Here is a 17,007-nt window from a genome sequence, read left to right on the forward strand (position 1 = left end):
TAAATCGGGCGAAAGCTATATATGGGAGCTATATCTAAAACTGAACCGATTTCAACCAAATTTGGCACGCATAGCTACAATGCTAATTCTACTCCCTGTGCAAAATTTCAACCACAGTGGGGTAAAACTCTGGCTTCTGGGACCGTATTAGTCCATATCGGGCGAAAGATATATATGGGAGCTATATCTAAATCTCAACCGATTTCAATCAAATTTTGCACACTTGACTATACTAACAATTGTACTCCTTGTGCAAAGTTTCAAGCTAATCGGAATAAAACTCTGGCTTCTGGGTCCATATAAGTGCACATCGGGCGAAAGATATATATGGGAGCTATATCTAAATCTGAATCGATTTCAACCAAATTACGCACGCATAGCTACAATGCTAAATCTAATCCCTGTGCAAAATTTCAACCAAATTGGGCCAAAACTCTGGCTTTTAGGACCCTATTAGTCCATATCGGGCGAAAGATATATATGGGAGCTATATCTAAATCTGAACTGATTTCAATAAAATTTTGTACACTTGACTATACTACTAATTGTACTCCTAGTGCAAAATTTCAACCTAATTCGGCCATAAATCTGGCTTCTGGGGCCATATAAGTCCATATCGGCCGAAAGATATATATGGGAGCTATATCTAAATCTGAACCGATTTCAATAAAATTTTGCACACTTGACTATACGACTAAGTGTTATGTTTGTACAAAATTTCAAGCAAATCGGAATGAAACTCTGGCAGCTGGGTCCATATTAGTGCATATCGGGCGAATAATATATATGGGAGCTATATCTAAATCTGAACTGATTTCTTCCAAAATCAATAGGGTTCTATTCTGACCCAAATTAGGAACATGTGCCAAATTTGAAGGCGATTGGACTTAAATTGCGACCTAGACTTTGATCACAAAAATGTGTTCACAGACAGACGGACGGACGGACAGACGGACAGACGGACATGGTTATATCGACTCAGGGACCCACCCTGAGCATTATTGCCAAAGACACCATGTGTCTATCTCGTCTCCTTCTGGGTGTTACAAACATATGCACCAACTTATAATACCCTGTTCCACAGTGTGGCGTAGGGTATAATTATAAAAATTATTTATTTCACAAAATATCACAGAATTTTTTTAATTTACATCCAAAATATTGAATTCACACCTAAAGAAGTGATGCAAATTCAGTGCAACGGTTGTTGAAATGTCCTTCCGTCCTATGACAAGCCCATGTTAAATTCATCGCTTCTGCGTCAATTTTGCACCACTCCCGGATCCAAAAAGAAAATTTTCATTACTTTTTTGGCGACGTTTCATTCAGGAAGAATAGTTAATGAAAAATTCTTCATAAAATTCGGTGTACTCGGTAGTTTTTATTGCAAAACAGACTGTTGACTACCTGGCTGATTTATTGCAATCCTTACCTCTTATAGAATTCTATAAGTTTTATATACATAAAATAATCGTCCATATTGGTGACCATAAAACCGACTAGCCGATTTTACTAAATGTTCAAAAAATTCAATAATCGATTGATAGATTTTTAAGATGGCTTTTCTGATCTTTTTGGGCCTGATTACGCTCTTGTATATCCAATGTGTCATCCTTGGTTTCATGTTAAATTACGAGTCTACCGCAGTTCTGTAATGCCCAACATCGGTAATCTTTCTCAGTCCTCTTTTTAGAATATCGCCTCCAATTAAGTATTTTTCCTTAGGTTAGGTTAGGTGGCAGCCCGATGTATCAGACTCACTTAGACTATTCAGTCCATTGTGATACCACATTGGTGAACTTCTCTCTTATCACTGAGTGCTGCCCGATTCCGTGTTAAGCCCAATGACAGGGGACCTCCTTTTTATAGCAGAGTCCGAACGGCGTTCCACATTGCAGTGAAACCACTTAAAGAAGCTTTTAAACCCTCAGAAATGTGACCAGCATTGCTGAGGTGGGATAATCCACCGCTGAAAAACTTTTTGGTGTTCGGTCGAAGCAGGAATCGAACCCACGACCTTGTGTATGCAAGGCGGCATGCTAACCATTGCACCATGATGGCTATGGGAGCCACCGGTTCTTAAACTACTCGTTATATAATGATTTTGCATAAATTGAGTGTCTTATACAATGCACGATTACTTTTAGTCCGATATCTACCTTTAGTGTCAAGTTTCCAAAAAAAAAATTATTTGAGTGTCATGTTAATATCAGGAAGTATTTCGTAGACCCCGAGTTGAGAAAGGATTCATTTGATATGGAAAAAGATTCAATTTATTTGAGAATGGATCTATTTGAATTGAAAAAGGTTTCATTTGTTTTGCAAAAAAGTTTTATTTGAATTCCATGTGACCTTCCTCAATTAGAATCTAATTTAGGCACATAGGGAGAATGCAACAACTAACGGATTCCTAAACACAAGTCCTGTCATAGTTGATGTCCTGTACATAAGGTTTGCCCACACAGCTTGTTGGAGTAGAAAAAGAGTAAATGTCAAAAAAGTGGACAGAAAGCTTCAAACAGCAATCTACACAAAACCCAAATAAATAGGAAGAGAGAGAGAGAGAGAAAGAGAAAGGAAACACAATGTATTGCACTAAGAGCCATAATAGCCATTTGACAAAAGAAGAGAAAGCTTTCGAATGTGAAAGCTTATTCAGCTGTGCAATGCACATCACGTGTGCATGTATATGAGAGTATGCGAGATAGATATCCTTAATCAAGGAGAATGCATTCATTTTGACAATATTTTTTTCCTTGAGCCTTTAGTCCTTCATTGTACTCCTTAGAAAACGTATTCGAACGCGCTAGCAGTGAAAACCTTGTTGCATAAAGTGTGAATGCCATAAGAGAAATAAAAGAAAATTAAAGAAAAAAAATTAATTGAAAAAGAAAATTTCAGAAAAAGTGCAAAAAAATATTCAAAATGGAAATAATCAAATAAAACGAGCATTTGATGAGAAACCAAGAAACGATTGCCGTTGTGTTTTTTTTTCTTCCTGTGTGTGAAAACCAAAACATAAAATAATCTATCAAAGAATATTGTTGAGCAAAAAGCGTTGGAAGGAAGAGTGTGAGACAACATAGAAGAAGAAGAAGAAACGAGAAAAATTCCAGAATAGAAAATCGGATAAAAAAGAATTTCTTCTTATTTTCTTTTTTGGCCTGTTGTTGAACGAACGAAGTATGACCAAAAAAAAAAACACAAACAAATTTTGTTAATGTTTTTATACTCATCTTCCAAGTCGTCGAACACGACGTTGAGATGGGATTTTCTTTGCCATTATTATTGTTATTGTTGCTGTAGTTGTTGTTGTTGTGTGGTATGTGTGCGTGCGTGTAATGTTGTTGTAATACGACTATTTGTTATGCGTGCCGTACAAAAGCGTGCTTAGTACTCGCAAATGCAAACATACACACTCGCACTCATTTACTCACGCACGCCAATACCCTCTTACTTTAATGTACACTCATAGATTCCCACCCGACCAAAGTGCCGAGAAATGGCGAAGGTTCGCTAAAGCGAACATTTTTCGAAATAAATTAACGCGCACATTATTCGAGAAAAGTTCGATAATAGAAAAATTTCGAACGTGTTTTGTCGAACTAATAACGAATATTTTTCGGCTTATTTGTTGGTGTTCCGGCATGTTTGTTTTTGACAAAGACAGAGATTAAAAAGTCATTTCAGTTTAAGAAATTGTTAAGTGCGGGTGAAGTGTGTTAGCGAATATAAAAGAGGTAAGTAATTTATTTATATATCTTTTAAAAAACTACCAATTTTCTTTCTTGTTTAATTTGCAGATGTATCCAGGAAAATGTTACTCATTGGTTAATATCCTTTTCAATGGCATAGCCACGACCGGTTTAATAACAAATTCCGGCAATGAAGTCAATGCAGTGCCTTAAATCACTTTAAATATATATTCCTAAATATAAATATTTTAAGTATTTTGTTCGCAACACTAATATCTATATTATTTTGTATTATAACTATCTATATTGTGTTGTAATAAAATAAAAACAAACTTGAAAATTTTCATTTACTACACAACTTATAATGGGAACAAAATGGGAATAAAACAGTATAGAAACCCTTCGAAAGCGGAATGATATCGAATACGAAAACGAATTCGAGATAGATTCGTTAACGATCAATTATAGATATCGCGAAACCTTCTTTAACGAATCACTAGCAAGCCTTCGAAAACGAAGAGTTTGCTGGCAGTAACAGCACGACAGATGAACGTTTTTCGAAATTTTTTCGAACCATTCTCGATATCGTTTTCGATAGTTTTCTTCGAGAAAAAACCGACAATATTTCTATATCGAATACGATAACGAACGTTGTGGTCAGGTGGGTTTGCTCAAACACACACACTCACACACATATACTTTATCTTACTCACATATGGGAAACCAGCAAAATCAGCGATATCTTTTCTTATTTCCGTTTTTGAGTTTTAGACAAAAATTAACGACCACAAAGACTAACTGAAGTAAATTATGCATATTAGGGTGTAACCGATAGACGTTTGAATGTTTTAATTTAAATCATAATATAATAAAACCGGGTAGCTGACGCAAAGTGTTACCAAATAAAATAATCATATCATATAACCATATAGTTTTTGTATGTTTTATTGTTTTGCCACACAAAAAAAAAAAATCGATCGTTAACATTATGATAAATTAAAACATACTTTATTGCAAAAAATATGTGGTTTTAGTTTAATTTTATTCTATTTTTTTTTTCAAAATCAATGCATTATTTAATACATTCCTTAATTTTTTAACCCAAGTAAGCCTCAAAAATTTTAATGAAATAAACATAGACATCAACGTAGAAATAGGATCAAGAAAATTTTCGCATGATTCAAAAAAAAAAAAAATAAATAAAAACAAGTAAGGAAAGTCTAAAGTCGGGAGGGGCCGACTATATTATACCCTGCACCACTTTGTAGATCAACATTTTCGATACCATATCACATCCGTCAAATGTGTTGAGGGCTATATATAAAGGTTTGTCTCAAATACATACATTTAAATATCACTCGATCTGGACAGAATTTGATAGACTTCTACAAAATTTATAGACTCAAAATTTAAGTCGGGTAATGCACTAGGGTGGAACACAATGTTAGTTAAAACAAGTAAGTAAAGTCTAAAGTCGGGCGGGGCCGACTATCTTATACCCTTCACCCCTATGTAGGCCAAAAATTGTGTTACCATCGCAACTACTTCACATTTGCTGGAAGCTATATAAAGGAGACAATTTTTTTACTTCTACAAAATCTTTAGAATTAAAATTTGAGTCGGCTAACGCTATCCAGTTAATTGGAGGAAACTTCCATTGAAAATGGGTCTAAAATGTGTAACAATCTACCATATTTCCCAACTCTGGTGTACGTATACACGCAAAAAAATAATTCTTTCCTCCCAAACGAAATTTTAGACAAACACAGTTCGTTTCTCATTTTCTTTTCGCTGTAAGGAAGTGTATTTGGAAGAAAAGTATATACCTTTTGTGATAAACGTTTATTTTTTTCCAGGATGTAAAACCAATTTCATTAAGACAAACTCAAAAAAAAAACATTGTTTTCTTGCTAATTGCATTTTCCCTCACATCTTTCTCACATCCACGAGGCTTTTTAGTTCCTAACACCTTTTCCTGTAATACCAACAATGTAGAAGAAATTATACGATTTTATAAATTTTTAAATTTTTTTTTACCTTTCACCTGGACGGAGAATCGAACCGCGGACCATGCACTTTGTAAGCCAACACACTAACCACTGAGCTATGTGCCTGTTATGGTCATCAATAGATAAATATCCATATAAGTTATATTTATATAGCATAGCTTGCGGCGCCCACGAACCGAATAAACAAAGTTTATTTAAGAGAAACAAATATTTAGTTTGGCACCGTGGAGCAGTGGTTGCTACGTCTGACTTGCATGCCAAGGGTCGTGGGTTCGATCCCTGCTTCGACCAAAGTTTTTTTTTTTTTTTTTTTTTTTACATATATTGTAGATATGCTCGGAAGATTCCGAAAAAATGTTCAACATTACATTGTAGTATATTAAATTTTGTACTGTAAAATGTGTCTTATTAAAGACCTAAAGTCAGAAAAGAACAGTGTTTGATATAAACGAAATGGGCTGTGTTGTTGTTTCAAAAATAACTTTTTTTTATTGAAAAAATAAAAAAATTTGTAACAAACGAATTTTTTTGGTGATAAAAGTTTAAAATTTTCGAAGCAATTCAAAAAACTCTAACAAAAGAAAAACGTTTTCGGTACACGTTTTCCAAACGTTTTTTTTCTTTGCGTATATGTATATGGGAGCCGAATTTGACTAAATTTGACATGTATAATTAGAATAATAATTCTGCTATCTATGCGAAATTTCACGTAAATGGGTGTACAACATAACTTTGGCCCCCTGGCCATATCTAAATCTGAACCGATTTCAACCAAATTTGGCACAATTACCGATACTACTAAACGTACGCCTTGTGCCAAATTTGAAGCAAATAACGTCAAAACCCTAGATTTATTTTGAGGCCAAATAAGTTCAAATCGGACGAAAGATATATGGGAGCTATATCTAAATCTGAATCGATTTTGACCATATTTGGCACATACAATAGTATCGTTAAAAGTACCGCTTGTGCAAAATTTGAAGTAAGTCAGGGCAAAACTCTGGCTTTTGAGACCATATAAGTCCAAATCAGGCGAAAGATATATATGTGAGCTATATCTAAATCTGAACCGATTTTAACAAAATTTGACACCCTCAACGATACTATTAAACGTACCCCTTGTGCAAAATTTGAAGCAAATCACGGCAAAACTCTGGCTTTTGTGGCCATATAAGTTTCAATCAAATTTACCAAGCATTGGTAGAATGTCAATACTACACCCTCAGAAAAAATCGCTTCTCTAACATATGTTCCAAACATATTTTGCAGGAAGCACATATATTAGTGGATACTGCCGAAACATTAATATGTTTGTTTTATGTGAACATATATGTTGTGAAGCATTTTGAGCCCAAAAATATTATATGCTTGGAAGAATTTTCCCAAAGAAGATTGTGCTCATTCCCTCACATAATTTTCACTTCCACGAATTTTTTTAGTTCTTGGCACCTTTTTCTGTAATACAAATAATGTTGAAGAAATTATTCAATTTTATAATTTTACCTTTCGCCTGGACTGAGAATCGAACCGGGAACCATGCAATTTGTAAGCCAACACACTAGCACTGGGCTACGTAGCTGTTATAGTTACCAATAGACGAATATCGTTATAAGTTACATTTATATAGCATAGTTTGCAGCGGCCACGAGCCGATGCAAACAAAACATTATTCAACAGAAACATATATTTGTTGGCCACGTGGAGCAGTGGTTAGCATGTCCGCCGTGCATGCAAAAGGTCCTGGGTTCAATCTCTACTCCGACCGAACACCAATTTTTTTTTAATGTTTGTATTTATATTTTTATATTATTAAATGAAATTTTTACAATGAAACTTCGAAATGTGTGTTATTAAAGATTTACAGTCAGAAAAGAACAGTGCTTGATATAAACGAAATGGACTGAGCTTTTGGTTAATTTTTTTTATTGCAAAAATAACAATTTTGTAGCAAAAAACTGTTTTTGGTATAAAAGCTTGAAATGTTGGAAGGAATTCAAAAACTCTAACAAAAGAAGAACGTGGAGTCGAGTATAAACATACATAAATAATTTTATAATATACACATAAATTTAGTTAGCCGTGAACAGTTTTTTACTAGCATTTAACACCATTTGAAATGCATTTAAAACTTATCGTGTTTTGTACTTAATTTCATTTATACCCTTAAGGCCGGTATTAAGTTGGCATTATCGTTCTAAAATGACCCTGTTTTGCCTTTTACTTTTCTTTAATAATTAATTTTAAAGAAAATAACCTTTTTCAATTTTTTAGCAAAACTCGAACTTAATGCCCGCTTCCGAATGTCTATTCTCTTTACACGAGTATTCAAGTTAAATAATATTTAGACTTTCCGAAACAACATACAAGCAGTTTCACAGAAATTGCTCTCTTTTGATTCTCTCGCTGTGTTATGTTGATACCTCTCGTCAACTCTCTCGGTTTCCATCTCTATTTCTTTCTCTATACTCTCTCTCTATCGCTCTCTGAATAAAATATCACAACATATATATGTTTACTCGAAATTTGTAAATTTATATATGTTTACATTCACACATATTATTTTTATGAAACATTCATGCCCCAAACATAATATATTCTAACATATTAACATATGTGTCCCAAACATTTAGTGTTAGTTTAGGAACATTACATGTTTGCACTTAAATATATTGTGTTTAAAAATTGTGCCCGAAACACATTTTGTTTATATCGGAACATATGAAAAACATTTTTTTCTAACAGTGTACCCTCTGTGCAAAATTTCACGAAGATCGGTAGTAAACTTTGGCCTCTGTGGTCATATTAGTCTAAATCTGAACCGATTTGGCTGATATTTTGCAAGATTTTGGAGATTCATAAAATATTTGGATGTACGGTATTTCAAGAAAATCGGTTGATAAACACGCTAACTATGACCACATCGGAGATAGATATATATGGCAGCTATATCTAAATCTGAACCGATTTTTTCCAAAACCAATAGCGATTGTCTCTGTCCCAAGAAACGGCCCTATGCCAAATTTGAGGACGATCGGACTTAAATTGCGAGCTGTACTTTGTGCACAAAATTACATATACAGACGGACGGACGGACAGACAGACAGACAGACAGACGGACATCGCTAAATCGACTCAGAATTTAATTCTAAGCCGATCGGTATACTAAAAGATGGGTCTATGACCACTATTTCTTGGCGTTACATACAAATGCACAAACTTATTATACCCTGTACCACAGTAGTGGTGAAGGGTATAAAAATATGGGAAACATTTAAATCTGAAGCAATTTTAAGGAAACTTCGCAAAAGTTTATTTATGATTTATCACTCGATATATATGTATTAGAAGTTTAGGAAAATTAGAGTCATTTTTACAACTTTTCGACTAAGCAGTGGCGATTTTACAAGGAAAATGTTGGTATTTTGACCATTTTTGTCGAAATCATAAAAACATATATATGGGAGCTATATCTAAATCTGAACCGATTTCAATCAAATTTGGCACACATGACTATATTACTAATTGTCTCCTAGTGCAAAATTTCAACCAAATTGGGCTAAAACTCTGGCTTCTGAGGCCACATAAGTCCATATCGGGCGAAAAATATATATGGAAGCTATATCTAAATCTGAACCGATTTCAGTCAAATTTGTCACACATGACTATACTATTAATAGTACTCCTTGTGCAAAATTTCAAGCTAATCGGGATAAAACTCTGGCTTCTGGGTCCATATAAGTTCATATCGGGCGAAAGATATATATGGGAACTATATCTATATCTAAATCTGAATCGATTTCAACCAAATTTGGCACGCATAACTACAATGCTAAATCTACTCCCTGTGCAAAATTTCAACCAAATTGAGCCAAAACTCTGGCTTTTAGGACCATATTAGTCCATATCGGGCGAAATATATATATATATATATATATATATATATATATATATATATATATATATATATATATATATATATATATATATATATATATATATATATATATATATATATATATATATATATATATATATATATATATATATATATATATATATATATATATATATATATATATATATATATATATGGGAGCTATATCTAAATCTGAACCGATTTCAATCAAATTTTGCACACTTGACTATACTACTAATTGTACTCCTAGTGCAAAATTTCAACCAAATTCGGCCAAAAATCTGGCTTCTGGGGCCATATAAGTCCATATCGGGCGAAAGATATATATGGGAGCTATATCTAAATCTGAACCGATTTCAATCAAATTTTGCACACTTGACTATACGACTAAGTGTTATGTTTGCACAAAATTTCAAGCAAATCGGTATAAACTCTGGCTGCTGGGTCCATATTAGTGCATATCGGACGAAAGATATATATGGGAGCTATATCTAAATCTGAACCGATTTCTTCCAAAATCAATAGGGTTCTATTCTGACCCAAATTAGGAACATGTGCCAAATTTGAAGGCGATTGGACTTAAATTGCGACCTAGACTTTGATCACAAAAATGTGTTCACAGACAAACGGACGGACGGACGGACAGACGGACAGATGGACATGGTTATATCGACTCGGGGACCCACCCTGAGCATTATTGCCAAAGAAACCATGTATCTATCTCGTCTCCTTCTGGGTGTTACAAACATATGCACTAACTTATAATACCCTGTTCCACAGTGTGGCGCAGGGTATAAAAAACAATAGCAAGAATTAATAAAATGGTACAAATCATTAAAATTTTATTGAAAAAAAATGCTAAATCCAATCTAGATAATTTGCGATTTTTGAGCATATTTGAGGTCAAACTTTTCAGACAAGCTATAGAATGCATTAAAAATAATAAAAATTATTTATTTCGCAAAACATAACAAAATTTTTTAATTCACATCCAAAACATTTGATGGAAATCCAGTGCAACGGCCGTTGACATTCGTCCTATGACAATCCCATGTTAAATTCAGCGCTTCTGCGCCAATTTTGTACCACTTCCGTATAATGTTCAATACTTGTTTGCACGTCATTACATTTGCCTGATTTTGATAACGAATTGTGTGTATCCCAAAACGTGGAATAAAAATTAGCTAAATTTTTGCACGAAATACTTCATTTTTCCTACAGAGCACCTTCCTTTTGTTCTGTGTATAAACGACGAAAATGTTTAGCAATACTTCAAACATCAGAATCCATTAATTTTTGACGATTGATCTGAGGTTGCGATTGATCCTTTAGTTGCACATTTTCTACTCCCCCGAACTGTCAATTTCTGAAACTGATTTTCAATGGAATGGAAATAAAAATATTGCTAAATTTGTTTAGACCTAATTTAAAAAGGCTATTTCACAAGTCTATATAAAAAAATTGCTATAAGTTAATCAAATTCTTATTTTTATACCCACCACCATGGAATGGTGATGGGGGTAAAATAACTTTGTCATTTGTATATATATTTTTGATCAAGGAGATATGTATATTTTTCCAAGTCGATATAACCATGTCCGGTCTTCAATAATGAAATCTAGAGGTGCTTTGAGTGCATAAATAAGTGTGCCGAATATTTTGTGATTTTGTCCACATTTTAATATAGCCCCCATATAGCCCGATCTCCCGATTTGACTGCTTGAGCGTATAGACATCCGAATTTTTATCCGATTTGCCCGAAATTCAATATCTATAGATATTTTGGGTTCATAAGCAAGTGTGCGGAAGATGGTGTGTATCGGTTTATGTTTCGGTATAGCCCCAATTATCGCTCGATCTCTGGTTTGACTTCTTGGGCTTCTAGACACCGCAATTTTTATCCTATTTGCCTGAAATGCAAAATGTTAAGGTATTTTAGTTCCGTAAATAGCTAAAAAGGTGTAGATCGATCCATGTTTTGGTATAGCCCTCATGTGTTAAGTTTCCCGATTTCCACATTGGTATACACACTGAAAAAAAATATTTACGTGATATTAAAGATTACGCAACTTAAATTTTAGGATGCGAAGCTTACAAAATATTAAGGACAAATTTCTTTAAAATAATGAAATTTTAATTAAAATAAAGTTTATAATCTTTGCTTCAAATATTTTTATCATTAAATTTAGAACACAAATTTTGTAAATTCGCATCCCTCCCGTTAAGTCCCATGTCTTTGAAGTAAAGCTAATTTTCCTTAAATTAAAGACACACATTTTTAATTGAAAGAAATTGTCCTTAAATTAACTGAAATATTAAAAGTTTAGATTTAAGATAAAAACGCTTCAAATATAGGCTATGACTTATTTTGAGGATTTAGCGTCTTTGGTTTAAATTTTTTTTTTGGAATTAAGAAAACATTTTTATACCCTCCACCATAGGATGGGGGGTATATTAAGTTTGTCATTCCGTTTGTAACACTTCGAAATATTCCTCTAAGACCCCATAAAGTATATATTCTGGGTCGTGGTGAAATTCCGAGTCGATCTGAGCATGTCCGTCCGTCTTTTGAAATCACGCTAACTTCCGAACGAAACAAGCTATCGACTTGAAACTTGGCACAAGTAGTTGTTATTGATGTAGGTCGGATGGTATTGCAAATGGGCCATATCGGTCCACTTTTACGTATAGCCCCCATATAAACGGACCCCCAAATTTGGCTTGGCTTTGGCTTCATCCGATCCGGCTGAAATTTGGTACATGGTGTTAGTATATGGTCTCTAACAACCATGTAAAAATTGGTCCACATCGGTCCATAATTATATATAGCCCCCATATAAACCGATACCCCGATTTGGCTTGCGAGGCCTCTAAGAGAAGCAAATTTCATCTGAACCGGCTGAAATTTGGTACATGGTGTTAGTATATGGACTCTAACAACCATGCAGAAATTGGTCCACATCGGTCCATAATTATATATAGCCCCCATATAAACCGATCCCCCGATTTGGCTTGCGGGGCCTCTAAGAAACGAAAATTTCATCCGATCCCGCTGAAATTTGGTACATGGTGTTGGTATATGTTCTCTAATGACCATGCAAAAATTGGTCCATGTCGGTTCATAATTATATATAGCCCCCATATAAATCGATTCCCAGATTTGTTCTCCGGAGCCTCTTGGAGGAGCAAAATTCATCCGATCCGGTTGAAATTTGCAACGTTGTGTTAGTATAAGGCCGCTAATATCCATGCCAAAATTGGTCCATATCGGTCTATAGTTATATATAGCCGATCGCCAATCACACAAAAATTGGTCCATATCGGTTCATATTCACTCGAGCCAAAAATAATCTACCTAAATTTTATTTTTATGGAAATCATTGTCAAAATGTTATTTCTATAGAAAATTTTGTCAAAATTTTATTTCTATAGACAATTTTTTCCAAATTTTATTTCTATAGAAAATTTTTTCCAAATTATACTTCTATAGAAAATGTTATCAAAATTTTATTTTGTCAAAATTTTATATCTATAGATACTTTAAACTTAATTATAAATGTATTTAATCGGCCTTTTTGAGTTTAATATATACTACGTATGGACTTTCTTGTAATTTAGAAGACGGTGTTAGGAAGTTTTAAGATACCTTGCCATCGGCAAGTGTTACCGCAACCCAAGTAATTCGATTGTGGATGACAGTTTTCAGTAGAAGTTTCTACGCAATCCATGGTGGAGGGTACATAAGCTTCGGCCTGGCCGAACTTACGGCCGTATATACTTGTTTTTTTTTTTTTGGAATTAAGAAAACATTTTTTACCTTGAAGTATCCGTTATAATTTAGATTTTTTAAATTTGTTTGTACGTGAGTGCATTTATTGCTAAACTGCGAAAAGACAATGAAAATTTGATAAATGAGATCTGTATCCTAAAGTTAAATTTAAGCCAGATAGGTCGCAAAAAATAGCTTAATTTTCATGAAGCCGCATCTTTGGCTCGGAATCAATACCAAAACCCTTTAGGGAAGGTCAAAATCTTTAGATCCAAGTACTTTTTTTTGAATGCACTGTCTCAAACAATTGTTCGTACACCAAACTGGTGAAAATATATTTCATCATATCTCAGAAATTAGATAATTTGATTTTATTCAATCTCTTTTGGGGGTTATTTCGTTTGTAACGAATCGAAATATTGATCTCAAACAAAGTCTATCTACCGATGTCCGTCTGTTGAAATCACGCTAGGTTAGGTTAAGTAAAGTGGTAGCACGTTATTTTAGGTTCACTTAGACTATTCGGTCCATTGTGATATTATAAATGGTGAACTTTAATCAATGACTGCTGGTCGATTCTATGATTAGCTTAATCATACAAAGGACCTCATTTTTACAGCCGAGTGCGAACGGCGTTTCACTGTGTCAAATCACTTAGACCAGCTGTGAAACTGTCAGAAATGTCAAAGGTGATAATCCACAGTTAATCAACTTTTTGGTGATTGGTTGAAGCTGGGATTAAACCTAATTCCCGAATGAAACATGCTGTCGGCTTGAAACTTGGCAAAAGTATTTGCTAATGATATCAGTTTTATGGTATTGCACATGGGTTATATCAGACAGGTATAGCCCCCATATAAGACGATCCGATCCGCATGAAATTGGTGCACACTGTCAGTACATGCCATTTAACTACCACACTGAAAAAAATATTGTCGTGAGGTCAAAGATTTCACGTCTTTAAAATTCGAATGCAAATTTTGCTTAGCATAGACGACGCAATTCTCTAATATAATTTTTTTTTCATTGTCCAGAAGTCAATAAACTTTTCAACTTATTGTCCTTATAATTAAGTGATTTGACTTCAAAATGGGTATCATAACATGAAAGAAAAGATTTTTGGGCTAAGGTCAACTTGACTTTAATAATTCAAAAAAAAAAACAAGTATATACGGCCGTAAGTTCGGCCAGGCCGAAGCTTATGTACCCTCCATCATGGATTGCGTAGAAACTTCATCTAAACACTGCCATCCACAATCGAATTACTTAAGTTGCGGTAACGTTTGCCGATGGCAAGGTATCTTAAAACCTCCTAACACCATCTTCTAAATTGTATGTAAGTCCATACGTGGTATATATTAAATCAAAAAAGATCGATCCAACACGTATATAATTCAGTTTGACAAAGAAGACATAAAATTTTGACAAAATTTTTTACAGAAATAAAATTTTAACAAAATTTTCTATAGAAATAAAAATTTTGACAAAATTTTCTATAGAAAGAAAATTTTGACAAAAATTTCTACAGAAATAAAATTTTAACAAAATTTTCTATAGAAATAAACTTTTGACAAAATTTTCTATAGAAATTAAATCTTGGTAGATTATTTTTGGCTCGAGTGGCAACCATGATTATGAACCGAATAAAATTTGCACAAAATTTTCTATAGAAATAAAATTTTGACAAAATTTTCTATAGAAATAAAATTTTGACAATGATGAAAATTTTATTATGAACCGAATAAAATTTTAACAAAATTTTCTCTAGAAATAAAATTTTGACAAAATTTTCCATAGAAATAAAATTTTGACAAAATTTTCTATAGGAATAAAATTTTGGTAAATTATTTTTGGCTCTAGTGGCAACCATGATTATGAACCGATATGGACCAATTTTTGTGTGATTGGACCAATTTTGGTATGGTTGTTAGCGACCATATACTAACACCACGTGCCTAATTTGAACCGGATCGGATGAATTTTTCTCCTCCAAGAGGCTCCGGAGGTCAAATCTGGAGAATGTTTTATATGGGGGCCATATATAATTATGGACCGATATGGACCACTTCTGGCACGGTTGTTAAAGATCATATACTAACACCATGTTACAAATTACAACCGGATTGGATGAAATTTGCTTCTCTTGGAGACTTCGCAAGCCAAATCTGGGGATCGGTTTATATGGGGGCTATATATAATTATGGACCGATGTGGACCAATTTTTGCATGATTGTTAGAGACCATATACCAACACCATGTACCAAATTTCAGCCAGATCGGATGAAATATGCTTCTCTTAGAGGCTCCACAAGCCAAATCTGGGGATCGGTTTATATGGGGGCTATATATAATTAAGGACCGATATGGACCAATTTTTGCATGGTTGTTAGAGACCATATACCAACATCATGTACCAAATTTCTGCCGGTTCGGATGAAATTTTCTTCTCTTTGAGGCTCCGCAAGCCAAATCTGGGGATCGGTTTATATGGGGGCTATATATAATTATGGACCGATGTGAACCAATTTTTGCATGGTTGTTAGAGACCATATACCAACACCATGTACCAAATTTCAGCCGGATCGGATGAAATTTGCTTCTCTTTTAGGCTCCGCAAGCCAAATCTTGGGATCGGTTTATATGGGGGCTATATATAATTATTGACCGATATGGACCAATTTTTGCATGGTTGTTAGAGACCATATGCCAACACCATATACCAAATTTCAGCCGGATCGGATGAAATATGCTTCTGTTAGAGGCTCCACAAGCCAAATCTGAGGGTCCCTTTATATGGGGGCTATACGTAAAAGTGGACCGATATGGCCCATTTTCAATACCGACCTACATCGATAACAACTACTTGTGCCAAGTTTCAAGTCGATAGCTTGTTTCGTTCGGAAGTTAGCGTGATTTCAACAGACGGACGGACGGACGGACATGCTTAGATCGACTCAGAATTTCACCACGACCCAGAATATATATACTTTATGGGGTCTTAGAGCAATATTTCGATGTGTTACAAACGGAATGACAAAGTTAATATACCCCCATCCTATGATGGAGGGTATAAAAAAAAATTCTTTAAAATGTCCTATATTTGAAAATCATTCAAATATAGGACATGTTTTTAGACACTTTATTTCAAAGAGGTTTTTTACTTGAAACATAGCATAATTTCTACTGGAGTCTGAATTTGGAAAATAAAGTTTTCGTTAACTCGTTTTTAAAGGCCTTTGCTAGCATATCAAGAAAAAAATCTGAAAAAACGAAAAATTAAAATTTACTTCCTAGAAGCAAGTACACAAAACCCAAATTTAAAAGAGAATATTTTTATACCGTATGTACACCCAAAGAAAAAATATTTTTCTCCGGAACTAAATTCTAGACAAACGAAATTTCCCTTTCTTTTAAAGTATTTTCTTTTAGGGCAAATAAATACGAATATCCCCAGATAAGTGATTCAACGATTGTCTCAGATATTTTTTTTTAGTTGCTGTGAAAGAAAATTGTTTAGTGTTAAAAGAAAACTTTGCTTGTCTAAAATTTCGTTCCTCGGAAGAGAAAACTCATCTTTCTGTGTCGTCACCACTGTAATTTTGTTGTTGCAATTTCAAT

At 34.0% G+C, this 17,007-nt stretch overlaps 2 long non-coding RNA genes across 3 annotated transcripts in view; both read left to right on the forward strand.

Annotated features, from left to right (window-relative positions):
- The first annotated feature begins 2,789 nt into the window (after positions 1–2,789).
- The window catches only part of LOC142230488 (uncharacterized), a 224,281-nt gene continuing 210,063 nt past the window's right edge, over positions 2,790–17,007 (forward strand). For both annotated transcript variants that reach the window (XR_012720706.1, XR_012720705.1), the window contains exon 1: positions 2,790–3,183. This is a non-coding gene — a long non-coding RNA (uncharacterized LOC142230488). The remainder of the gene's footprint in view (positions 3,184–17,007) is intronic.
- On the forward strand, positions 3,493–4,035 carry LOC142230489 (uncharacterized). The gene is made up of 2 exons (XR_012720707.1): positions 3,493–3,740; positions 3,804–4,035. It is a non-coding gene; the product is annotated as an uncharacterized LOC142230489 (long non-coding RNA).

The sequence above is a fragment of the Haematobia irritans genome, chromosome 3 (assembly GCF_050003625.1).
Source record: "Haematobia irritans isolate KBUSLIRL chromosome 3, ASM5000362v1, whole genome shotgun sequence".
In the NCBI taxonomy this organism is placed as follows: domain Eukaryota; kingdom Metazoa; phylum Arthropoda; class Insecta; order Diptera; family Muscidae; genus Haematobia; species Haematobia irritans.